General features: G+C 43.3%; 1 protein-coding gene across 1 annotated transcript in view; it reads right to left on the bottom strand.

The window, feature by feature from the left end:
- The window catches only part of CNNM2 (cyclin and CBS domain divalent metal cation transport mediator 2), a gene marked incomplete at its 5' end in the record, with an annotated part of 118,843 nt that overhangs the window by 95,375 nt on the left and 1,714 nt on the right, over positions 1 to 21,754 (bottom strand). The window lies entirely within an intron of this gene.

The raw sequence follows: 21,754 nt of genomic DNA, 5'->3' as shown, positions 1-21,754 counted from the left end.
TTTAAAAATCACTGGAAAATACCATTAGGGAAACAATATTTTTAGGGAAAAAAAAACCTGACTTGCAGACTAGCTGGCAAAGTCACTCATTGCAGTGCCACCCAGAAAGTGTGAGTTTAGGAGTAGAAGCACACATTTACAGAACTAATTTATTTGACATCACAACCTGTGTTTTCTTCTCCAGTTACAAGGACACAAGCAAGAAATGTTTTGCTTGTTCAGTTTACCTGATGTCACGGCTCACCAGTCAGTTCAGTGGTTGTCACCATGGGACATCACATCCGTCTAATTCCATCCCGTGGCTTGACAGTGGCCTGTTCTTTAGTTAAACTGCAGCAAGGAGACTCTGCAGCAACAAGACATTACCTTAATTTCCTATTCTGCAAGGAAAGTGATCAATATTTTATCATGAACATTCCTGGTTCCCAGTACTGTAGCTTTGCACAGTTGATCTTTGCAGCAGTTTACATGCCGATGCTGTTTCTGATCCCCAGTCCATGTGAAGGGCAGCTAAGTGTTATCTATTCCACATTTTTCAAAGAATTTGGGATTATTATTTGGGCTTTCATTCTGCGACAGGAAGCCATGAAGCCTGCAAATTGTCCAGACAGAAAATAATTCTAGCCCTGAGGAGCAATAACCACAACTTCTTTGGGGTCTGTGAACACTCAGAAGAAAAAGAAAAGGGAGAAGAAGAGCTAATGACATGCATATGTGGAAGAGGAATCATTTAGCAAACAGATTGTTTTATATATATGTTAAATATCCCCGAGCCTTGTCCACTGACACAATCACGTCCAAACTACCAAGGATCCAGCAGTGTAGCACTGTGTGTGCCACATTCTAAGCACAGTCCAAGGATGTCTTGACCCACAACTGTCCTGAGGCTAATGATTCTCTAACGTTGTTTTAGGGCATTACTTCAGTTCAATTCACCTGTGGCTTCTCTGCATGTCAGTCCTAGCTAGGGCTCACAAAGTCTGAGGAGATATGCAATTCATATCTGTAAGACCACTCTTCTGCTGGCCAAGCTCAAGCCAGATCTCTAAATGGAGAAAACCAAAACATTCTAAAACTTTGCCCACATAACTGCATTTACACTAGCATAGATAAATATAATCCCCAACTAATTCCTCATCACCTCAGCCTGACATTAGCAACATTAGAACATTAGAACATTAGCAAGTGCCTAATGTCAACCAAGCTGAAAAAGTTACTAATAATTTCCTCTGCATTTAAAAGGCCCTCAAATATTCCACAGAATATTGCCATGCTGTCACCACACAGCCTGGTAATGCAGAGAATTTTAGCCCTAACACAAGATTTCAGAAGTGGAGGGTTTTTTGTTGCTGCTGTTATTTTCAGACAGAGTACTTCAAGCAGAGATCACACAACCTGAGGAAAATTATTAACCAACAGAGGGTCTTCAGACTCTAAACCACTGTTTTCAGAATAGAAACTGGATTCTTCTATCTTGAATTCAAGACCAAACTGTCTTTCTTCTACCATTGCCCTCAAAATGCTCCTACAAAGCTTGTCGAGCAGGTCTGTACGCAGAACTTTGTGAGACATTTTCTTCAGCATCACCAAGGCAAAAGAGCTGCAAACAAGTCACATTTTACACACCCACGATCCCTGTTCTTGGTATGGGCGAAGCAAGCAAGAGGTATCTTCTACACATCAATGAAACCAGGCAATAGAAGCTAAAGCAAGGAGAAGCAGTTAAGTGGAGTTAGGCAGAATCCTAGTACTGGAGGGCAAGAGCTCATTAACATCTCTGAAAACAAGAGGTGCAGAAATCATTACTTCCTATCTGCTTTATTCCAAATCTCCCACACCCAAGGAACTGATTAACTCCCATTTGGAAAGGGAAAAATTCCCCACAAGGCAGAGAATGAGCTGGGGGAGGCACAAGTGAAGAGATAAAAAAAAACACCAACAAAAAACACCCTACAAAACACAGATGGCTAGAGCCAAGTGGCCTCCATGCAGCTGAGATGAAGGTAAAAGTTTTAATTTTGCTTCCATGGATTTTAACAGCAGCAAGAGCCAGGGCTTACTCAACTGGGATTCCTAAAAATAGCACTTGCCTAAGTAACCACACAGGACCACATGGGGCTCTATTTTCCTTAACTAGCTTTTGATCTAATGGAATTCTGCAGTTAAGTAAAAGAAGAAACAGGGTCTTTGTGGTGAAAGCACATGACCAGGAGTTAGGAGAACTGGCTTCTCCTCCATGCTGCTACAGATTTGTTGTTTAGTCTTTCATGCAAAACAGCATAGCTCTTAAGGTGTGCTTCCACCCCAGACCAAAACCTGTGACTGCATTTAAAAGCTGAAACACCTGTGCCAGCTGTGCTCCTTGCAGCAAGTGAGCCAGTGGTGCAGCCAGAGCTCAGTCTGAGCGCAACCTCTATTCACGAGCCAGACAAGGACTCGAACAATTAGCCTGGTGGCACTCCACACTGTCATAGCTGCACTGGTTTCAACAAGGCTCTTAAGAAAAGCTTTGGTACATGTCTGTGTATTGCATTTATCCTTCTGCACTGTGTTGTAGCACTGACCTCTACACTTCACTTGCCTCACACAGGAAATGAAAATAAATCTTACAGATCTAAGCACAGTTCATTGAGTACTGGTAGGGTGTTTGTCTGTCACTGGTAGGGTGTTTGTCTGTCATCCAAAGATGCTCAAATGCCACAACAAACCAACAAAGCTAACGCGCCCAATGCAAGAAAGCAAAGCGGCAGCTCAGCAAGGCTGGAAAGCGTGAGAGCAGAGCGGAAGCGACACACGCTGGTATTTCAAACAGTCAACAAACAGGTAACCTGGTAAGACCTCTGAGACCTTGACCAGGATAGACAAGCTCTGCCCTGCCAGAACCGGCTGCTTTCCGGGGTTTGCAGAACACCTGGGAGAGGGCTGTGACAGACAGACAGCCCAGGCACTTGCTCCCACCATGCAACCCACCACCGAGCTCGATATGTTCCCCAGAGCCCCCCTTCCACCCTCCGCAGCCACAGCATGAGCTGCTGCAGCAGAGGGGTCAGGAGCTGGGATTCTTCAGAAAAGTGGGTTTAAGCTGAAGAGATTGGACAGCAAGACACCAGCTGGAGCAGACTGTAACAGCAAGTGAACCCCTTCTCTGGCTGACAGGACAGCAAGCCAAGGCTAGCATGAAAGGAGGAGACATTTCAGCAGCCACATTGCTAAGAAAGGACATAACACACCTGACAATACATTCAAACAATGCAAAAAATCCTTTCCAATGCCTGCAGCAAGTCAGCTCCTATCCTAAGGATCTAACGCACTTGGGCCCACAAGCGCTTGCCGAGTTGTCAACATGGCCTTTGATATCAAAAAGCTTTGAAACCCCTGCCTTAAAGGCCAGCACTTCTTTCTCTACCCATATTTGAAATGCAAGATGCCTGAAAGCTATAGAACTATTTTAACACCGAACATGCAGGAGTCTACACTGCAGAGTGGACACATTGGCTGGGAACTGCGGCTGGAAAACTAACAGGTCCCCTACTGCTACAATAACGTGGCTGCGTAACGCAGACGTGCCAGGGATCGCAGGAAGCTCAAGCCTTCCAGCGCTTTCTGCAGTCTCCATGGAGAGACCGGACCAAGGAGCACCTTGTTTAAACCCGTGTTAAATGCCAGCATAGCAAGGGATGCAGGGCAGGGAGGATAAAACTGCCACACGCTTTAATCAAGTTTACACCAAATTAAGGACTTATGAATATTTTTTGTTTTCCTTCAGGGGGAAAGAAAAGTCAGTAAAATGTTATTTTTACCCATGTATCCCACCCTGCAACTCAAACATTACAGCCAGGGGAGGGACGCTTCATTATTTTTTCCCTTGCTGTAATCCATTCCCTATTTTACTTCTATTTCTTTTCCAGGGCATAATGTTGACATAATTGTGATTTTTTTTTTCAAAGTGAGAGACACCTTCATTGCCCCTGTGCTTTCTGAGTTTTCCCCCTTTGGCTTTTGAGCTGGTCGCACTACCTCTCCGGCTCCTCCTCAGCACAACCCAGGAGGACCCACAGCACACAAGATGCTGAGACGCCATAACATGCCAAAATCCACCAGCTCCTGCCAGGACGGAGATCCAATGCACCAACCCTCAAATTTACAGCCGCTGACTGAAGTCATGATTTCACTCCACATGCACCAGAACCATTTGCCAACTTCTTAAAATACCCTTCTCTGCAGACACGTACAAAAAAGTTGCAGCACGTGTTTGAGGAGGAGCCTGGGCTTCCCCCTCTGGCTCGGTAATTTAGGAGCTGTAAGACATGCATTAAAGCCAGTCTGATCCAGACTTTTACAAGCTTTACATTTCACACTGATGTTATCAGATAGTAAATCACACACATTGCAAGCAAAAGAATTTTTTAATATGCTTTTCCTATATGCGTTCCTCAGAACTGAGTGTTCTGGATGCATTAATTGTTTTCTGTCAGTCATCTTTCCAGTTAAGATCTGCTCCTTCCTTCCTTCCTAATTTTTCCAGTATGTTACACAAAATTTAGTTGCTGACATGTTCCAACAGGGACAAGAGGAAGGATCAGTAGAGATTAAAGCATGCCATGCATCAGCCAACTTCTCAAACAACTGAAAAAGGAAACACAAAACATCTTAAAAGGAGAGGTTTACAGAGATGGTAGTTGTCTTATGATAGTTAGTCTCAAGATCAACACCATTTCTGTCAGGTGTCAGAAGTGGTTTATGGTTGCATCTAAAAGAGTGGCAATGAAACCCCCAAACACACACAAAAGAAGAGCCCCCAAATCCTCTCTCTACGTTTTGTTGCTTCAGATCCAAGCAAGACCAATTGCTTCTTATAAGGTCATCTTCAATGTCTGCTAATCTACAGGAGCTCTATTCCAGCTTACGGCAGGGGCAGGATCATCAATAGAACTAACAAGAAGACAGAGTCAGCTGTGCCCTTATGGGTTATTTTCATTAACATGAGCATCCCAGCTGCTTTGCAGCCCTTATGCACAGGCATTTGTCAAGGACTCCAGATCAAGAGCTTGTCTGGATAGACATCTTGGTATAGAGTGTGCTCTTTTAAGACACCAGCACCTATCGCACAGCTCTGGATGAACAGTAAATGAACCATGTGCTCAACCCACAGAGTAGCTAGTGGTAGGTTTTGTTTTTAAATGAAGATGCTACTGATTATACATCAGCAAGAAGTTGCAAGGCATTAACTAGTACGCTCTCATCTCATTTTCCCACCAGCAATAGGATTCTCGTATCCAAGTTTTATTGCTCAATAGCCACAGCTTCTGCCAAAAATCACAAGGGAGCCAGGAGGAGGGGATGGCAAATATGAAATGGGACAACAGCTGTCAAGGTAATTTGATAGCAGCAATGGCTTCTTGAACCAGTGGACACTCTTGAGAATGTGAGCCAAGGCCTCCAGGCATCCACAGAAAAGCCAAGTAAGATAAAGAGCTCGGTGAGAGAGCTGATACAGATGTCCGAGACAGAAGAAAGAACAAAGAAAGCCAAGGCCATCTAACTTCTAAGAACTTCCGTTTTCCAAACAAAACAAGAAAATATTCAGAGCAAGTGTCCAAATGAACCCTCCCAGCCATGAAGACAAACCATCTTTTGTTTGAAAAATGTTTGCAAATTTTCCCACTACCCTTTCCAAAAACATCTCAAAACTACAACACCCAAACAGAAAACAGGAGTGAAGAATGAGCTGACAGATTAAAAGATCAAGTCAGTCATCTTCTACCGGTTCAAATCTAGCTCAACCTCCACTACCAAGCAGCTACCTGCATTATGAGGCTCACATCAATTAAACTTGGGACTACAAGTCAACTCCTAATAGACCAATGTCCACAGTCAAAAGCTTCCTTGCTGTGTGCTTAACACAAAAATATCCAAAGGAAATATTTATCACTGGAAACCCTGACAATTTCCATACTTTTAGTTTAACTGCTCTGCTAAATGAACCATCACTTCAGCAATGAGTCATATCCTTGAGTGGAACAGTACGAAAGCTCATTTGCCTGTGTCTATGTGGCACCTGTTTTGGTAACATTAAATGGATCACTGAGACACCAGAAACACAGGCGAGTGCAAACAGCAAGTCAGGAGCATGATAGTTGGGACAAGAGCAGCAGAGAGAGGTCAGATGCTTCAGTGATTCTCATCAGTAGGTTTTATTCTTTCTACTTTCTCTTCCTATTTTTCTATGATAGTTTTATTTTTCTGTACTTTATGTTTTAGCCTTCTCCCATGCACTGAACACCTGCAGTTCCCTCACTTTCCCTCTCTTTCCAGAACTTCTGGATTCTCCTTGACCACCCCATATCCAGACTTGTCTCAGCAATCTCACAAGAGACTGCAATAACTTGAAGAAAAAAAAAAAAGCCCACAACATCTAAGCGGACAGACATGCCCATAGTTTTGTTCAGTATTGTTGTCCCCTGCTACAGACATGCTATACACCAAGAAACACGGTCACTGCCAAGATGCGTCTATGTGTACATGGTGCAGATAAACCGTTTCTTCATGCTGAACTCAGTACTTTGATGCTGACACTGTCAGTCACCTATGTTAAAAACAGCTTATTCTGATAAGGAAAATAAATGCATGACAATTGGCTTCAAGAATTTAGTATCTAATTTTAAATCAAACTGCAAAGCTAGCTTAATGTTCTATTTCTTCTCTAATAAGATCTTCAAACGCTGTAGTCAAGCACCCTCCCTAACGTGAGAAGTCACCAGCTCGTTCATTTGTGGCTGCAGATTTCCCCGCGGGCATTGCAGCTCCCTTACCTGACCCTGTCCGGACCACCTACCGCTATTTGTGTAAGCATTTACTAAAGCCCCTTGCCCAACACAGGAGCTTTGCCTGGAGCACTGGTCCTGCAGAGCGGACACCACACACAGGGAGAAGAGAGTGGCTCTGCAGGCCTCCCGACCCCCACGCGTGCAGATAAAGAGAATCCCCAGAATGACTGCCTCGAAGCCAAACAGGTTTAACAACTCTTCACCATCTCTGAGGCAGAAGGCAATTTGCTTGGTATGTCACAGGTAAAAATGTGCATGCATTGGGGCAAGGGTAATGAGACATCTACCCCATGCGACTTCAAAAGGTTAACAACTCAAAGGTTGCAACACTCCTATCTCTTCCTTATGCAGCTTTCAAAGGCTGCCTAGTGCCACCATCACTCTATTGGTCTCCCTGTTCCAACACAAAGAAAATAAAAATCAAGGAAAAGTATTTTTCTCTGAAACTAGAAATCTATTTCTGTCACTTCTGGTAACAACTTTTCCAATGAGGTTTCCAAATTCACACTTTACTGGAGTACACCATTCACTAACCTCTTCCTTCAGTCAGTCAAGGGAAGAAGGATGAACCAGTCCCCGATCCACCCCGTCCCTGCACAAGCCTAACCCCCAGAGAGGGATGAGGAAAATGGATCGTGTCTTCACTGTTCCACATCCATTTTCTGAACAGGATAAGCACCAAATTTCTCAGCTCCTCCATCCTGTTCCTACCTCCTATCTCAAAGAAAACAATAAAGAACCAGGATGGAGCTAGACAGAACAATATGATCATAATTGCAGCAGAACTCTTCAGGCCAGCACAACACAACGGTGCCCTCGATTACGAGTCCAACACTGAGCTTCTGCAGTAACAGAGACTTCAATTAGACAGCAGTCATTAACAGAAGCATGAAGAGACATACTGATAATGGTATCAACAGAACACGGGTTCTTTCAATTGTGTGTCATGGAGGCAAGTCCAGCCTAGACCTTGATGTGCAAATGGGCCAAACACAACCAGAGCAGTGGCAGAATCCAGCCTCTGCCAGTACACTCAGGAAAAGCAGGACAGAGTGGGTGGTGTGCCAAGGAGGTGTCCTGCATCCCCCTGGGGCAGGGCTGGACTATCAAGAGGACAGATCTTTCACGTCCCCTTGACTGTTCACTGTTGTTGGCAAGCTGCTATTTCCCCATCTCACAACATCACACACAGAATAGGGCAAAAAGCGCGACTAAGCCATCTTTTTCACCCCAAATTTCACCAGCAGTGAGAACTTGGATCTATGTCCCTGCATCCCTCTCTTACCCAGCTTGCTCAAGACTCTGTGGAATCGATGGCAACAAGGAACATGGTTGTGTTAGCCACTGGTGTAACAAACCTGTCCGTGATGCAAGAACAACTTTCCAGCTGCACCAGGAACAGAGCTCGAGACTTCTGGCTCACCGGGGAGCCAAGGTTTTTAATCATTCTTCAGTTACCACCTTGTCACTAACGAGAAAAAAGGAGAGCTACTTGCAGACCCCTCAAGACTAGGAATTTAAGCACTATCAGGCATGCCAATTAAAGACTTGCCTACTAGGTTTTCAGCCCAGCAAAACAGAAAAATATTTAGTTCATAATCTGTCCTAAACTGGACATTACTTTAAAACTATCTGAAAACAAAAGCCAAGCAGCATAGGATAAAAGGATAAATGGCACATCTGACACAGTAAGGAAAAAACAACAGATTAAAAACCCCTGTGTCAGTAAGAGGCTAGAAAGCACCTGATAATGAACTTTACAGCAGCAATTTCAGTACTCATAAAGCTACACAGAACAAAGCATTAACCATTGGGGCATTCACCTTAACTGTTTCTCCACACACTTGTCTAGTGGATGGCCTTATCTCATCTGTTGCTACTGTCTCCTCGTCTCTCTCTTGATTTTCCTCACCTTCTGCCAACAGACAGTCCCAGGAGAACTACACGATCTACAGAAAGGAGAGTGAAAACAGTAAATAAAGACATTGACAGCAAAGGACCTCAGGGCAAGAGAAGCAAAATGTGAGTCATTGGAGGGACTGTCAGTCTACAGAAAGTTGCAATCATTGTGCAAGGAAGCTGTTAAGTGAAGATTAAACCAAAATCTTATTATATACTTTAAATTACAGAGGAAAGCTGAAACATACTGGGTCCCAAAAAGCCATTCAGTTGATACAAGGGGAGAGGACAAAAAATTAGCATTCACCCAAGAGCAAAGTGTAACTGAAACACAAGGAGAAGGTATCATGGTCTATATGCAACTTTGGACAGCACTAGGAAATCCTTCACTTCACCCTTGCCCAACTCTCGACACACTTGAAGCAGTTATGCCCTTAATTTCCTTGCGTCATTTTTCCATTTTGGAGGAAACAAACAGCAATAGGAAAACAAATCTCCCGTATGCTTTAAACTCTGCTTTATGAGGTTAAAAAATAATCTGTTCCTATCTGCAAGAGCATTGGCATCCAGTCTTATCTTCAGGTTTTTTATATCCAAACCATTTTCAAATCCCCAGAAAACATTGATAGATGATAATGTTTTGTTAGTGAAATGGTTCACAAGCATTACCACAGCAAGAGTTCTTGCTCCCAGAAAGTGCATGCTGCCTCCAGCTGTGGGGGTACATGTTTAGTCATAGTATCCACTAATTCCTCATCACAACTACCAACTGCAGCGCTGAAAAGGATAGTTAAGATAATCTCACTTGTTAAAAGCATCTCTTGATTTTAAAGGACTTCATTCCCTCCTGAAAGAATGTTCACATTGAAGCTCCCTCTGAAAACTGGCAGGACACTGCTGTTTTAGTGCCTTTCGGAGGAAACAGAGCAAGACCCAGACTGAGCATAAATTCCACCCAAGTCTCCAAGCTCATTAGCTTCTTCATGGTGGCTCTTTGCTCAGCATCCTCCTTTAATCCTTTCAAACACTTCTCAAGGCACTCAGCTCTTTTTGCTGATCAGGAAGCAGGTACCTGGATGCAGCCTCCAATACTGCCAAGTGTGTTTTAAGCTAGAGATTAATTGGATAGCAGGAAAAGTGGCAAACTACAGAGCACCATCAATATAAACTTGGGAAATAAGAGACATTTTGTTAATTTCTCTACTCTATCCATGGATTAAGATATTTCAGCATAGTTATTGGTTCCAGGATGGCTGCATGTCTATCTGAAAAGAAAAGCATACTGATCTCTCTGCAAAGCCCAATAGTTTAAATGCAAAACTGTCAGGGAGACAGCTAGAAAACTTCCTCCTTTCTGAATATTTTCCTTGGAACTTTTTGGTTGGAGTCCGTGCATTACATGGGGCTAAGAGGGCTATTACTCTTGGAAGCTATGCTCCCAAATTCTTTCCTTTACTGGAAGATGTGAGGTTGATGATTTGCAAAGAAGAAATGTATTAAAGCCTCTTACCATTGGATCATGTTCAAACAGCAGGCAAGTAACAAGTTTAAACCCAATTTTCAGGCCAGGAATCAGAAATGAAAATGCCCTCAACACTCACACGTATCTGTGTCTTCCCTCCACCTCACACCCTTCCACATTTTTTCTCATTAAAAAAAAATAAAATAAAGCTTGTTCAAAGATTACAGAAAAAACTGGAAAATTCAAAACAGCTGTTCTGGAAAGAAAAAAAATTTAAAAATATAAAAGAAAAGAGCTATTGACAGAACTGTCCTGGTAGACGTCTCATCCCATGCATAGCAGGTGTGCTTCCACAGAGAGGAGGAGGAGAGATCGGGATTCCCGTCTGTGGTGCATCACACAGGACAGGGAAACCTTCATCCCCACCCTTAACCCCAGGGGCACTGGAGAAAGTAGGAAAAAAGAAAACTACTGTATTTGCTTGTACATTGGCTGCACACACTACAACTGCACTCACAGGTTCAACCCTGGGATTGGCAACAGGCAACAGATTGCTGTAGTTTTTGGAGACTGCAACCATTTTGTAGGTAATTAAGTTTTTTCACTGCCCCAGCTGCCTTCCTCAAGCTCTGACCTCAGGGGATTCCCACGTTGGGAAGCTTCACCCCCTACCGATGCTGCCTACAGGATGAACTGTGCAACTCCTCCATTTCCAAGTTCTCCTCAGGAGCCTTCAGACAATGTAACAGAAGCTGGATTAAACCAGTAAGCTACTGGAAAAGCAACTCTACATTTGTGCTGGTTTGACTGAAAATGAGTTAATATTCTTCATGCAGGTAGAAACCTTTCTTTTTCATAGCTAGCACAGTCATTATTCGGACCTAGTTTGAGAATGAGAGATAACACCCTGGGACAGAGTTAATGTTTTTAATTGCTCTGGTCTGAGAGCCAAGGACATTCTGAGTGATCTGTCCACAAATGTGAGGCATCAAGGAGGGGGGCATGGATGGGGCAGAGCTTGACTGACATCCAGACTAATCAATAAGAGTATTCCATCCCATTAGCATTATGCTCCATATTTAAGGAGACTCAGGATCTTCCAGGCTCTTTCTCTCTCTGGTTCTTCTCTTTGCTCTCAAGACCTGTTCAGGACAGTTCTGTTCAGGGCATTTATTTCAGCCTTTTTGCCAACCTGCCATTTTGCAGAGGCCTCAGGGTCTTTCTGCCTTTTTCCCTTTTTCTCTCTCTGGGATCGGCTGTTCAGGACCAGGTGCTGCTTCCTGGGACTGGCTGCTCAGTGTGGACGGACTTTGTGAGGAATTGCCTTGAGTATCTTTTATTTTATATTCTATTTCTATCATATAGATGTTTACTAGTAGTGTGTTAGTATTTTGTTATTTTATTAAACTGTGTTTATCACAATCCAAGTTTCTCCCCTTTCAATTCTGTCCCCTATTTGGGGGGCTGGGGAGGGGGTGAGTGAGCAGCTAGCGTGGTTGTATTTGCTAGCTCGGGTTAAACCATGACAACATCAGTGATCACCCTGGGCCTTTGTCAACCCAATAGAAAGACCTACAAAACTGTCAGTTCTGATTATGACAGAGAGGCAGGGTCCATCACATGGAACAGGAATAAAGCTTTAAGCATGTTGTGACCTCTGTTAAGGGTCGTAGGAAAACACAAACACGCTGGTGTAGAAGGAACAGAAGCAGGCTTTCCTCCACATGCAATACAAGAAAGTCTCTCATTTCTCTTGTAAGTGAGCACTCGAACTTTCAGTAGCTGATGTTGAGTCTAAAGTACACTGTACAGGATTTTCATTGAGAGAAATAGGCAATGATTTTGATAAATTTTGATTCCTCTGGGAGACAACCTATTCACATAGCACAAGCAATGCTTCAACACTAAGAAAAGAAAAAATACTCCCAGTGAGCGTGTGAAGTTATTGACTTCAGCTGTAGAGTTATAAGTGTTTTCAAGCCTAACCACTCCAAAAGGCTCCAGGTAAACTAGATTATCAACAGGAAGATAAAAGCTATTCCCCATGAGAGCAAGGAACCAGTATATGACAAAGACCAGATCACACCTGAAGAGCAGCATAAATCCCACACCACTACAGCCATGCAGTCCATATACTGAGGTATTCACAGGACCACTGCCCCAGTCTTCGGTGAGGCATCCCTTATACCTTTCTTCTGCTGGAGAAAAGCAAGACCTAGGCAGCAAGTCTTCGTATAACTGGTATCTTGACAGATGCTTCTTCCCCGCCTCCACACATATTACATCAAGACACTAAAATAAAATCCGAAAGTCAAAAATCTTTATCTGTACACATACCTCAGTTACATGGCAGAGGAGAAAACCCACACAAATTCATGTAGCAAAACATACCACACTGATTTATCCATCCTGAAGCAAAAACTTAGTGATGTCCCTTGGAGTTCAAGTTAGAGCTACTGAATAATTCACAATTTAGGCCTGCCTTAACTAGTACAAAATTTCACTGAAGTCTCTTACTAGGCACCTTGTAATATCAACTAAAGGCCACTGTCTGCACTTGCTGTGTACTGGAATTGTAACTGTAAGAGCTGTACTTGCTTCCAATGGAAAGATGTCCCAGACTAGAAAGGAAGAAGTAAGCCTGCAGCTTGCCTAAAACCCACAGCCACACCTTATTTTGATGCCAGATTGTAAATTTTTATCAAGAACAAGTTCACACTGGCAGATTTGCTTCCTTTTTTTTTTTTGTAAGAGCCTAGAAATTGCTGACAAGCAATTCACAAGCAATAAAAGTGATCAGCCTTGTCCTCACATAACTGTTGCTCAGAGAGGGGTCCTGCGGACTCGCTTTCAGCCAAGTGCTGCACTTTGAACCCCCCCCAGTGCAAAGGGCAGGCAGGACAATCTTCTGAAAGCAGGAGGTGGAGTACTGGAAGGAAACCAGAAATGGCAAGATCCTTCTTAAAATTGTTCGCTGGCGTCAGCACTTTGTTGCCCTCATTACCCGTGGACAAGTGGGGAAAATAAAGCCTTGTTCACCTCCACAGAGATCAACAGTCATGGATGGCACTGTCGTATCACTGTAAGAGATTACAATGCCATAAAATACTCACTATTTTTTTATATATATATATTTTTTTAAATAACTTTCATTCATACTTGCTGCAGGACAGAACCTCAAGCAAGTAGGAGCCCAGTCTGGATGGCACAGTTCACCCTGCAGAGAGATGTTACAACAGTTCTCTCATTTGAAAAGTAAATCCTTTTAGGACTGACAGCAAAAGAATGGTGCAATCCCAACGGAAAGCATTACAGAAAACAAAACTACACAGATCTTTTTTACTAAATGTATGTGCTCATCTTCTGGCCCCAGTTTCTTTGGCTGGAGCAAAACTTTTGCTTGGTTAATTAGTAACTGCAGCAAAATCGCGTTAACTTGTAACTCTTGAGGCCTCAATAATCATCAGATTTCACTTCCCAGATTGACAGGCATCACACTTACTTTGCCCTTCAAAGTACAATTCTGTGATGAGAAGGACTGCTGCTTCATATTTAAACACTGAAGTTATTATAACAAACAACTGACAAGCAAAATGCTTCAATACAAGGAGGCAACAAGTCAGTCCCATTCACACAAGCTTTCCTGGCTTTGAGGTTTCTGTTCAATCTAGGGCTTGGGTATTTTAAGACAAGTTGGTTACAAGACAAGTTGCTTTTCTAGTATTCTTTCACTAGTCCTCCCCAGCAGATATCATCACCAGTAGGTAAAGAGTAACACTGACTCATGTCTGTAAATCACAAAAGCAACCACAAACACCCATGTAAGAATCCTAATTCCCAACTTGCCAACCAACCCAGGCAAAGAAACATCGCTTGCATTTACAGGTTGTGTGCTAAACCAACACAGTCAAAGACAAACCGACCACATGATGTCCCATAGACAACATAGAAGTGTGGCAAATCCTGAAAGTCATTCTCCTCTTTAGTGAAAACTGGTTCTGGAAAGCTGCTAGGCAATTTTAAAACAAAACACAAGAACAATGGCTTGGACATCTCCAAGGGCCCCTTACTCATGATTCTCCTGAGTGGAAAGTTACTACAGACAGAGTCATGAACAGAGAAGAGAGCACTTCTGAGTAAAGGAGGACAAAAAAGGAAAGAGTTAGTGGGAACAAGTCTGGAAGGAATCAAAACCTCTTTGTTATTGGGGACCAGAAATGGGAAGAAAAGCTAAGCCAGCCACTGTGTTAAGCACAGCTGGTACATGCAACTCTGGTGGCAAGTCAAAAGAACCACCAGTTTCTCTTCAAGCATGATGGATCTCTCTGTCATTTGTCCTTCTGACACTGCAACTTTCTGTTTCAAGTCAGAGTATCAAATAAGGACCTGGTTCCTCCAAGTCTACTTTGCAAAAGACATGGTATGGTTGCGTGTCCTGGAGTCATAACATTAGTTGGGTTTTTTGTTGTTTTGGTTTGGTTGTTTTGGGGTTTGTGTTTTGTTGTTGGTTTTGGTTTGGTTTTTTTAAAGAAGCTGTGGGAAATCTTTTAGCAACTTTGGGTTCTCTGCCTCAATGCATAACAATACGTTTTGAAGATTCAGAACTTTATTACTCCATGTTGTACAAAAAGCCATTTAGAACACCAATGAGCTTCTCAGCTTTCCTGTTGCCGGCCATCCCTCTCTCATCCCTACACCTACCTCCTGTAAGAAGACACACACCGAGGTGACTAGGTCATCTCTTCCCCTTATCGTTCCTTAATCAGCTTCACTTTTTATGTTCTTCTCACAGATGCTTTGCATACCATCACACTTGCCCTTGTTTATTCCCATCACAGCTTCTTCTGCCAGCAACTATTGGGCCATACTGATTTCTAGGACAAGGGAAAAGGCGGATTCCGCCAGAAGAAGGTTAATGACAGATTTATGCATCTCTTTTTCTATTATTATGTATTGTTGAAAAGTGAAACAAAAGCCCATCACTACATAGTCCCAAAATGACTCAGTGACCTCAGCAAGAGCCAGGCTGGATCAACCACCTGCTCTGGGACTGTTACCCATGTGCTGCTGTTGGCTGTAGCTCATTAGCACCAAGTATTTACACGGCTATTTGTTGCTGGTAAGCTGTATTTCAGGACCTTGACAAATTAAGAAGAGTGCCAGATGATGCTCACCAGGGTATGTTTCAGAGTCTGTAGGCACTCTGTGTTGAAAGCTCGTTTTACAAGCTGCTGTAGTGAAACCAGGAGGGACTCAATACTAGAGGTGCAATTGGTCTACCTAGACTGGCAATTGCACCACAGCTCTGTAGAGGCACATAAGCTCATGAAAAAGTGCGCTCTTGTTAAGTATTATGGAAAAAACAAGGCAGGATGAGATATAGACTCATTCAATACACTGTTTGACCACTCCTTTCATGGTGCCTAAGCAGCTGTCAAACTGACTCATGACTCTTACTATTAAGTACATATTGTAAAGTGTTTAGAAGAGGCAAAGTAGTGAGATTGCAAATTCTCCCGGTCTTCATTCCTGTGCACTAGAATGTCTGCCCTCCCAGTGAGCAAGACAAAATCTGACACTAGTCAACACCAAAAGGAGTAGATCTCATCTACAGTTTAATGGCATTGATACTCAGAACATGGGGGCTCAGAACATGTATGAAGAGTGAGGTAGCTAACTCCCTCATTTCCTCAACTACTAGCTAAAGCGATGTCACAGCTTGCTGAAACAAAGCCTGCCTTTGGATGGCTTCATACAGAAGTCACAATCAGAAATGTAACCTTTAGATCTGTCTCTTTCTGCCACTAGCACCACAAGGCTACTGACAGGAGATACCGCAACATTGCTGTTTGTCTGTGTGCAAGAGCTGACCAAGGCTCAGTGTTGATTAGACACTCACAGAAAGAAAGAAGGAGCTAGGGCTATTCAACAAAGCCAGCATCTTTAGTTCCAGAACTTCCTGAATCACAGCCTGAATGGGATCTGTAAGCTTCCATGGGGAACAAAATAAATAAATCTTTTCTAATACCTTCTCTAAGCAGCCACAGCCACTATCAGACAACGTACTACTGTAGAGGATTTGCTGTCATTGTCCTTACACCCTTAGAGTCACCTGAAGTTCACCAATAAAGCGTTCTGCTCCTCAGAACCTCACGTTGGCAGAGAAATTGTGAGACTCAAAAAAAATCTCAACCCTGGAAGAATACTGCAATGGTTAAGCTATCTGATCATTTCCTTGCACTAGTGAATTTGCTCAGAAGTTGACATTCTGCCTTTTCTCTCTATTCTACTCCACAATTGGCTGTGAAATGCTGCTGGCTGCACAGACTGACCTGAAGTTTACGTTTGTGCCTATTACAGATAACCTTTACAGACATAGAGAAAGCAGATAGGAACATGGTTCACCTGTGGTGGAATTGACTCCCATCGGTTTCAGAAACGCAGAAAAGCGTTTGCTAACTTAGCAAACAGGTGAGGGGAAGAAAAGGCAATTTCTTGCCTGCTGAATGACAAGAGTTGCTAGCAAAAGGTTAAAAAGCAATCCAAGGATCATACCCAACATGAGCATCGGATTCAAACCTCCACTGTTCAAGCCATTTAATTCACTTACTCCTCTCCCTGCCAGCCACCTGGACCACATGTTTCTTTCCTCTCCGCAGCAGAATGGAGCCTCTAGCTGGGCTCCTCAGCAAGGCCAGGGAGCATTGCTGCCCTCCAGCAGCATCGCTTCTTCTCCTGGTCCTAAAAAAGCTTCACAGCAGGGAGCCCAGGAAGAACTGGAGCTGCTGTCAGAGGCATTCCCCTTGATGCCTCCCCCCAGCACACCAGCAGGAGGGCTGTCTGCAGTGACACACATCTGCTCTCTCCAGAGGAACAAGCACACATCCCCCAGAGCTCTGCAAGGCCAGCAAAGCTCCTGACAGCACAGTACCTGAGGGTGCTCTGCTGTCAGACAGCCAAGAAACAGTTTGTCGTGGGGCAACCCCCACATCCACATGCCATTTTCGTCCATGAAACAAATCTGCAGGCATATCAATGCTAAGTCTTCTGTATCTGGGTGGCAAATTCCCTCCCTTCCACTTATCACTCCCCTTTTCTCACACAAAAAAAGTCTCCATGTTGGACCTCCTCAACACCAGGATCAGAGGAAGTGTCTTTTGCTAGCCAAACAGCCTTGAAAACCATAGTATTTTACAAGGAGTTTACATGCCTTTGATAATCCCAGAAGGGATTTATGTAGTTTCCTCCAGTTTCTCATAATGCTGCAGTCACGGGCTCATACATAAAAATGGCTCAGGAGACAGACAACCTGTTAGATAAACTAGAAAGTGAGCATTCAGATCCATTAAATAAAGGTTTTGCATGGAAAGTCTGGACGTATGATCCAGCAGAATCGGAACCCATGAAACCTGAAAGGAACCAGGAAAGAAGCCACCTACAAGCCTGGGTTAGGGCTGTTAAAAAAAATATAAGTAACCTAGAAACAGAAGGAAAAAAAAAAAACCTCAGACCAACAACAGTAATGAAAAACTTTGGATCCCTGGGCTACCAGTTACCGTCCTACCTGCTTCCAAAAAGAGGATCTATGTGCTCAAAAGAGAAGTAGGTCTAGATATTCGCTGCTCCCTCAAAAGTAAGGGGTTTAGGTTTCAGGTTGGTGTGGCTTGGTTTTCTTTGGATTGGGAAGAGGAACTAGAAAAGAAATCAAAGTTTTCCTCCAGGCCCTATGTTCACACTAAATATAGTCACCAAACATACACATTATTAAAATCAGACAATATAAGGCCAACAGAGCATGAAGATAACATCCTCAAGTTAAATCTGACAAGGCTTTTAGGAAACAAGAATATTTAAGGTCCAAGTTGGCAATGATTTTAATTAGGAATCTATGCGTTTTCTCAAGGCTGCCATGTGTTTCAGAAAACAAGAACTCAGAACTGCCACACACAGTTCCTGCAACTTGTCTGTAACAGGCTGTTCACTCTCATCCCACAGAATAGTGGAGACAGATAGAAATAAGATCAAAACATAGCACTCGAAGTTCCCAGATACGAGGACGCTGACTGAAAAACTGCTGCCCTCCAAAGCCGCCCAGGCCACCAGGAAAGCAGCCATACAATGGCTCTTAGAAAGTGGGCCAATCTTAAAATATTAGTATTACAACATGAGGCTTTTCAAGCTGAATTCTTGTAGCTCTGGCAGGCACAGAGCTAGAAATAGAACACTTTGGATTTAGGATCACACATGCAGAGATCTGCCTGTGAAAAACACCAAGAGAAAGCGACAGAGAACATTTGAGCTGAGACCGAGGAAAAATGACAAAAAGGGGGCAAAAAAAAAAACAACAAAAAAAGGCAAGCCCACACACTTGTCAACAATAAAAAGGAGACCAGTGGAGGTGGTTCACTAGCTTCTTTCCAAAATTGACTTTGTCACCCATTCGCTCCCTGCTGCAGCTTAGGAGCCAGGACACAGACCACCCCTAGAACAGGTGACACTTTGCTCCCCACTTCAAATGAGGTATCCCTCTGAGCTGAGAAATCAGGCAGGTCATTTCTTAGGCCAGTATGGAGAGTACCTTATACTTCCTTGCATCAAATTTGAATGATTGGATTCCAGTAAGTTAAACACGTAGTCTGCTCAACTTGTAGGCAAATGGGTTGGAAGAGGTTTAAGGTCTGTCGATGGGAACAAACAATAGACAATTGCCCCTCTTTCAAAAGCTATGTATTTATTTGCAAGTAAACAGTGCTTTTTAGAAGAGAAGCTTTTCTGCAGACTGCTTCAGAAATCATGTTTGTATTTTAAGAGATCAGAGCAACAAGGGAGTGGGAATAGTGCTACAGCTCTCTTAAAATTAAGTTTCTTGCCTGGCAGCATAGAAGTGAAACAGATACTTACTTTGCAGTTGTGGGCAACAAACATAAATAATAGGCCCACCACCAAATCCTCCAGCTGTTCAGTCCAAGCAGCAGAACAACTACAGAACTACCTGGTTCATCTGCCACAACAGCATAAGGACATATCCTGCCATGCTTTGCTTTTAATCTCCTCCTTGTAAACCTACATTCAGTGTTAAAAATATTTTGTTCCTGCTCAAAAAGTGAGCATCAAAAACCCATCTACCCAGCAGATTATCAAACTTCTTTAAAAAACACAGAGCTTTCTCCTTAAGCGAATTAAAGTTTTCAATCGACAGCATGATCACACCAGCCGCCCAGTAGCAGGGACCTGGGTGGAAAAACATACATACTTGCAAGTTTTGAAGCAAACCCACTGCAACAGAAGGTCAATGTGGTGGGAAGGGAATGATTAAAAACTCTAAGCTTATTTATTTTCCACACTCTACGAGAGAGGAACATGCAATTTGATTCTCACCCTTAATTTGTACATTCTCACGGGAATTTGGCAAGGTTGCTCTGAAGAAGAAAGTTTGAAGAACTCTTGCAAAAGCCACTGTGCTATGCCAGATCAAGCAAGCTATCAGTTATTTACATTCATTTCAAAGGACACAAAGGAAGCCATTTATTTCCACCATATCTGCACTTTTTAAAGAGAAACCAGTTAGGACAGAGCTGGTCCTAATACCAGAGCTTGTCAATACAGACCAACCAGCATAGCTATTTGGGAGTAAACACTTAAGTATGATCGAACTACCCTGAATTAATCCACAACTACAGAGACTATTCCAGGACACAGCAATCTCAGAAGAGAACAAGCATGTTAGAAGTCATCCTAAACTTGTGCTACTGGGACGTTTCCTAGTGCAGAGAAGGGAAGTCCTCTGCTACCAGGGAAAGCCATCTCTGATCCATCCCTTCCATGCAACACAGGAGATTTTTAAGAAGCCCATTTTAAGCACAAGCTTTAGAAACTGCAAGGAGGCATATCTGGCTTACCCACACCTGCAGGTTTAAAATGCACACCTAGTTCTCCCAGCTATTAAATAACACACAGGAGTATGTTTCATCTCTTTCAGACAGAGGAAACAAAGCATCTGATACAACATCAATTTATTCAAACACATTGCTACAAACAGAACTTAAAACCACCCCAAGTCTGTTTACAGGTTAATAACCCTGACATGCTATCTGGAGTCTGAATAACAGGGGGAGAAAATAATTCTATACCTGTACATGAGTGAAATCCACCTTAACCAGCCAACAGTTAAGTGACATAACTGAGTTTCCCAGATACGAGCTGCAGATCCTGCAGCGCAGAAACCACAGCCAAGGGAGACTCTCCCTCATCACTCCTCCGACAGCTTCAAACCCAGGTAAGGTTTACCCATCACTAGCCAGAGGCAGAAAGAGACGAAACCACTACTGCTCTGGTCAGTAAAAAGCACGAGTATATCTGCCTTCTATCAGTGAAGATGAAATAAAGATGAGGGTAACCCTCCAAATCCCAAAAATTGAGTTAAGCAGAAAGAAACAGATCCCACACCATGCCATCAAAGCTCAGGGTGTGGACAAAAGAGCACCTGAAATTTAAGTGGTAATTTACATTTGTTACCTAGAAAGATCATTCACCAATTTGCAAAGTTCTTTTCAAGGTACCTTTTTGCAGCTGATAAAGGTAAACTCAACAATTCCCCATTAACTGAACTGTGGGGTCAGTGCAGCTGTAAAGATCTCCTCTTTCAGCCAGATCATCTCCCAGGGACTGAGCTGCTACGTGGTACTTTGGTCAGATCTCCCCAGGTACAACCAGCTCCCATTGGCTTCAGTTCTGCAGCACAAGAGTTTGTTCATCCAATCTGTTTGAAATTTCTCTTAACTATTTATTTGAAAGCACCTTCCTGCACAGGCCACAGCTTTATTTTTTTGGCTTGCAGAGAGGAAAAGATTTTAAAAGGAAAGCAAAATATTTTTTTTTTTCTCCTTTTTCACAAGCAAAAGCTTCTAGCAGGAATTAAGATGCATTTGTCAGGTCAACACCTCCTACAATTAAGAATAACCCAGAAAGCCTCAGTCCTATTCTGATGCAACTAATACACACATTACACCGGAGAGGTAGAAAGGCTCATGTCTCTGCTGAGCCTGTGGTCCTGGGGACGGAGAGAAGCCAATGGAAAACTCTGAAGTGCAGCACCAACAGGTGCTTTCAAATATATTTTAAGACCCTGAAACTATTTATGAGTTAGAAGATCAAAGTGTCAATCAAAATAACTGGAACACGAGCATAGAGCTGAGGTCAGCTGGCTGAGCCTATGAATGGAGCTAAAACGCCTTGTTTATTTCAGCACGTGTGCGCGCACTAAGCCTGAAAGATACGGGCGACCTACCCGAGCAGCCCACCCGCTCCTCTCTGTCAAACCAGCTGAAAAAGCACAGAGAAGACACAGCCAAGTAACGGGCGCGGATTCCCGTCAGCGGTTCTCACTATAATGGACAGATGAGTGGAAAAAGCAAGAAAGAAAACAACCTTGCTTGGCACCGTGCCCACACACACATCCCAGTGCAGTGGGGAGAAGAGGCCAGGGGCACATACCAGCCGCATAGCAGCTTTCTGGCCCAGGGAATGGGCAGATCTGGCAGATGCCTGAACACAGGCCACTCTGTCC

The sequence above is a fragment of the Nesoenas mayeri genome (genome assembly GCF_963082525.1).
Source record: "Nesoenas mayeri genome assembly, chromosome: 7".
NCBI classification, from domain to species: domain Eukaryota; kingdom Metazoa; phylum Chordata; class Aves; order Columbiformes; family Columbidae; genus Nesoenas; species Nesoenas mayeri.
The sequence above is the reverse complement of the archived record's forward strand: the minus strand, read 5'-3'. Positions and strand labels throughout refer to the sequence as shown.